The sequence below is a fragment of the Podarcis tiliguerta genome (genome assembly GCF_965153285.1).
Source record: "Podarcis tiliguerta genome assembly, chromosome: 1".
NCBI lineage: Eukaryota > Metazoa > Chordata > Lepidosauria > Squamata > Lacertidae > Podarcis > Podarcis tiliguerta.
The window spans coordinates 71,864,777-71,870,776 of NC_139534.1; positions in this window are offsets into that span (position 1 = coordinate 71,864,777).

Sequence of the window (6,000 nt, forward strand, 5' to 3'; positions counted from 1 at the left end):
CACTCCCGGGTGCAAGTAGATAAATAGGGACCGCTTACTAGCGGGAAGGTAAACGGCGTTTCCGTGTGCGGCTCTGGCTCGCCAGAGCAGCGATGTCACGCTGGCCACGTGACCCGGAAGTGTCTCCAGACAGCGCTGGCCCCCGGCCTCTTGAGTGAGATGGGCGCACAACCCTAGAGTCTGTCAAGACTGGCCCGTACAGGCAGGGGTACCTTTACCTTTACCTTTTACCCCTCCCTAATGCAGTTTCATGCACCTTATTCACAGGTCTGGAGGATTCCCCCAATGCAAATATCTGATGGATGGAAGAGGATGCAGAGGTGAATCCATGCAAATTGCCACCCTCTTTCATTGGTGGGGCATCTACTGGAGCAAAAGCACTTCTGTTCATTGAACAAAGGCATATACCATGTGTATAGAATTACTACTTTTATGTTTCTTTAAACATGTACACTGTGTGTGTGTGTGAGAGAGAGAGAGAGAGAGAGAGAGAGAGAGAGAGAGATCTACATGTTACAGAAATGATAAAATTATCTCCTGACCTTCTGAATTGTTGCAGAACATGTTATTCGTTATCCCGTACTTTTGTACAATAACAGGGCATGGCACACCTGTGCTACTTTGTGGCAGAGTGCTAAAGGCATATTAGGATGTGGCAACGCAAAATTAAATGGATGACTGACAAACAGCTGCGTAAATGAGCATCTGGAATATTTCATGAGCACGTATAACAAGTTGTTTTGTAATGTACTATAGTGCACATTTTGGAAACAAACTCACTACCAATGTTTATTTTTCATCCTGGGATTTAGCAGGGGTAAGATACCTCCCTCATAGCCATTCCCTGTTGAGTCTTTTACTTTACTGCTCATGAGATATTGGGCCGTAATGGGCAGTCATTTTAGGGATGAAGTTACAATTCTGTTGCAAGAAGTCACAACTCTTCATAAAGACAGAAATGAAAATTCCTAGCCTAGGAATGCATCTAATTTTAGTATTTGCTAATGATTTTTATGCCAACATGCCTGTACAGCCTATTTTCTTTTTAGATGAGCCAGTCTTTTAAGCGATTATTTTGTATTGTTTTATGATATTTTGCTGTTCACCACCTTGATATTTTATGTGAAAGGGCAACATGTAAATACTTGAATCAATAAATAAAATAAAGGTTTGGTAAAGCCAGCAACCTATTTATGAACTAAGGTCAAATTGAGATGGGGCATTGATCATAGAACTGTAGAGTTGAAAGAGCTCCAAAGGATCATCTCGTCCAGGCATCCCCAAACTGCCCTCCAGATGTTTTTGGCCTAAAACTCCCATGATCCCTAGCTAACAGGACCAGTGGTCAGGGATGATGGGAATTGTAGTCCCAAAACATCTGGAGGGCTGAGTTTGGGGGTGCCTGATCTAGTCTAGCCTCCTGCAAAGCAGGAACCACAGCAAAAAATAAAAATAAATAATCTGACAGACGGCCATCCATCCTCTGTTTAACAACCTCCAATGAAGGAGAATCCACCACCTTCTGAACTAGTCTGTCCCACTGTCGAACAGCTCTTATAGAAAATGGCAGCTATGTGTTAGTTTCACCCGTCCAACTGCCTCACAGCATAGACTCCATTCAGACCTGAGTGTTTTTCTGCTCCTGCCCCCTCCGTTCTACATTAAGTTGGATAATTTGAAATGGAATATACAACTCAATTACCTCAGATGTTCTTACTCTTCGGCTAAGAGCTGGGTGAACTGGCAGTGGGTGTGCGTGTGTGGTTTCTGAGCTAGATATGAAGGAGAACATGCCGTAGCACTGGGGGGGGGGGGGACCTCCTGCTGTTGAAAATGGAAATACCTAGAGCTGATCATGCCTCATCAAATCTGCCAGGTTTAATCTGCCATTACAGGGGGTGAGCTTGCTAAACTATGTGTAGGATTGACTGACAGCAGTTCCCTTACTCACTGAGTGATTTTTGTCTTTGTAGTACAACATATGTCTTTCTACCATGCTCTTGAATACATGGTATGTTAAAAGCAGTTAATTAGTAGTGATGAACAATACTTTAATGGATGTGATTATCTGTGCTATCTTCAAGATCTTACTACTGGTGCTTGTCAGGACCGCTCTCCTGTTAAATAATTGTCCCTGGTTATCATCCTATTGTAAGGGAGCGTCAAGCCTTGTGCTTTGTGGCACCTGGACTGAGGCAAATGCTCTCCAGCAAATAATTCAGAGTGGAAAGTGATCAAGGAGGAGGCAAACAGTTCCTGAAAGAGCCTGCCCCCAAAGTATACCCTTTCCTCACATCCATTCACAGGGCCTTGTAGTCTCTCGCTTCTGAGCAGAAGCCTTGTGCAAAGCTAGGAGAGGAAGATGAGTATTCTAAATGGCCCTCCATTCTAAAGCCCTTTGTGTTGAACAGGTGGGAAATGAGGGGATGGAGCTTTTAAATAAGATCTGAGGTAAAGAAAACAAGCATTTGTGTTGGGGATTCAGTTGGATGGGGAACCGTATGCTGGTATCAGTAGTGGACATTGGAATGGCACTCCTCAGCTGACCTTCTGGCCAAGTCACTGCTGTATACTGGGATGGGGACAGGGAGGAGAAAGGTGGTGATGAGAGTGGCTTCACTAGTGTCTTTCCACTGTGCCAATCTGAAGCTTCTGTTGGTGCATTTGCACAATGCTAACCACACTGCCCCTCCTCTCTCTATTCCAGTGACTTGGTCAAAGGGAGGTCAGGGAAGCGGTGCAGTCCCATCACTCTGTTAACTATTGGCTGGTGTATTCTCTTGCCTAGTGGTTTAGCAGTAAAGGAGAAGTACGTGGGCAGCTGCTATGCTGGAACTCCCATTACATCATGTGACGGAGAACTGAAAAATGGGGAATATGAACTCCTCAAATTCAGAATTCCATGTTGCATTACAAGCTGATCTCACATATTTCTGGAGTTGAACCTGGCTCAGATATGATTCTCTTCCAACACTGACGGTCATCCCATCCTCTCGCCAAACAAATTTTATCTTTGTGAATGGGGAGGTGGAATCAACAGCAAGAAAGTCTCACTGAACACTGGAGAGGTCATGCAGGAAACGGTAACTCCCATTTACTGCAAATAGTCCTCCTTTTCATGTTCAAGAACAACCATCTAGCACTATTGAGGATTAGGCCTGCAAGTCCTTTTCTGTCTCTAGCACAATCTCCTTGCTGTTGGCTTCCCCTGACGCCTGAGAGGGAAGGATTCCTCACATGAATGCCTCCCACTTTCTACAACTAGATAAGTGGGAAGAGAAAGGGGCTGAGGGTCTCAAGGGTTTGGGAGAGGGGATGCATGTAGACTCTGTTCCTGTACTGATGGTATAATGGGGAGCTTACCTGATCCTTACTTCAAGGAATGACTCCTTATTTAGAAATATTAAGTTTTGATATTAAACAAGAAGCTGTTCTTTGCAAATTGGTGTCTAGTTGACTCAGGAAAAATGTACTTTTTTAGTCACTTATTTATCTTTTGGGAAACAGCTTGGTTTTGGCAAGCCCAGGTCCAAAGCAAGCCAGGTCCAAATCAATTTGGCCATGGCTAATGGCATCCTGTCCTATAGCTGTTATGATGAAGCTGTTATGATGTTATGATGCTTTAAGAACTGCCACAGCTTCCTGCACAGCAAGTAAGTTTAGGGAAGTTTTTAATGTTTGATGTTTTATTCTGTTTAATAATCTGTTGGGAGCTGCCCAGAGTCATAGGGAAACCCAGCCAGATGGGCGGGGTATAAATATTGATTGATTGATTGATTGATTGATTGTATCCACTACATTAAGGAACTAAGGGAATTCTGAACAGGGTTTGCAGGGCATAGCTGGAGAAGCCCATCCCACCTGTCTGCAAAAGCAAAGAGGAATTGTGGGTCTGCTGTTGTTGAGATGATTAATTTAGTAAGATATAATAGCTTGTGGTGACGTGCAAGCTCTGCAAATCATTCAGAAAGTACTCACAAAGCGTCAGAGGGAGTGTTGTTAATATTATTTTCTTGTCCCAGATGTGGATGCTCATTAAATGTACTGAAATAAATGCTGGGGACTGTATAGAAGCAGGCAAGTATGACCTTTTGGTTCTGCTCATTAAAACATTTGTACTTTTAAATCTCATTTGTCTTTTGAAACGCTGTGTGTCGAATACAACAAAAAGGGGAAAGGAGAGCTTCATACTGTAGCTACACCATTAAGCAAGGGTAAACTTATACTGATAGTAGATGTGGGCCTTAAGGAGGCATGCAAAGAGCTAACAATGGACATCCAAAATCATGTCAAGCATTCATACACCAACTAGAAACTTCTAGTTAGTGCTTAAGCATTGTACCATTCTGGAGCGGCTCTCAAGATCAAAGCAGGGGTTCCCCTGAACCACAGCTGGGAGCTGTGCAAACCTCTGATGTAACTAAGTGGCCCCATAGGATTGCATTGATTGTCCAGTGTTTTATTGTGGTCCACATGGGTAGGGAGGGGCAAACCTGTCGATTTTGGCATATTGTAGATCCTCCAGGGGTGAAATTGCTATCTAGGGATGGGCAAATATGTCACTTTTGGTGTCTCGCAGCTACTATTTTTTCAATCTTTAGTGCAGGTTCCCACATTTCCACATATCAGTTTGTGATTCTTATTTTTGTACATGTAAATTCATCAGCATTTCTCCTGCTAGACACATTTTGCATATAATTTTGCCTACTGTACACACTGTGTGTGCTTTCCCTCAGAATGTGCACTCTTTACCCTAGCAAATGCATTTTTGTACACATCGCTTGTCCAAATTTCACAATGCAGTTCTCCAGACAGGTGTGCATTTTGAAGAAAGGTTAGGCATTGGTTTACATACTGCATCAGGAAGTGTGAACTAGGTAGATTTGCCTTTAAATGCAACCTGAATCCAATTTCTCTTCCATCCCTACACCTGGGAAGCACGAGATGAAAGTGACCTGGGAGGCCATCTGTGTGCTGAACTTCCCATGTGAACAGGAAGCCTCCTGATGGTGGCTTTAGATTTAAGTGGGCATTCTCACATCTGGAGTCCAAGTCAAGGACGCATCATTGTTCCATGCAGCTAAACCTGTTTGATCCCGGGGTAGTTGGTAGTGGGATGCGAGCCTTTGAAAAGGTGTTTTGTTTCGGAGTCTTGTCCATTCATCAATCCTTGTCCACCCTTCTGTTCCTTTCCTGGATTTGCAGTATCCCCTCCCAGCCCACCTGGCACCAGATGTGTTGTCAGCCACCGCTGTATGTCCCAAGTCCTCCGAGTGGCAGGATGCAAAATCTCAGGCGACATTCACCTGGAAGCGCTTAGCCCTCAACAGCTGCAGCCCCTTGATTACCTTGCCCGCCTCGGCGGCTTCGTGCCTCCACCATATCAATTGCTTGTCAATTCCGCTTAGCTATGACTTTGACTGACTGGGATGAGAGAAGTGGGAGGGTGGGGTGGAGGCGAATGGTTGAAATTAATTGCTACATAAGAAAAAATTGAAAGATAATTATTCCTGCTTTCCTGTCAGTGCTCGAGGGTAGATGACCTCATTAACTTGCAGCTTGTACACAATTCAATTACTAGGAGATGGAAAATACATTTTTAATTACCTCAGTGGCTTATGTTCCATTCATCTCCATTTGCATGGCTTTTATACTGTTGTGTTCTGAAGGAGGAGCACCCACATACTAAGGTTACTATCAAACCTTGATCCTTACCACAATTATACCTGTATGAGGTAGGATATTAAATGTGTAAGGTTAACCCCTTGCCGGCAGGTGGGTTGAAAGGTCCCACCTTAGTGCTGATGCAATTTTTTGTTGGGTCGGTAGCAGTTCACTCCGTCTTCCCACTCTCTGTGTTAAAGTAAATAACTTACTTTACTTTTGGCTTTTTTTCCTACTTTGTATTTTTGTAAAGCACAGAAATCTCTGCATGTCAGGTGACACTAAGAGCAGGGTTGTGAATCTGGTTTGGACAAATTCCGAATCCCAGGCCGATCC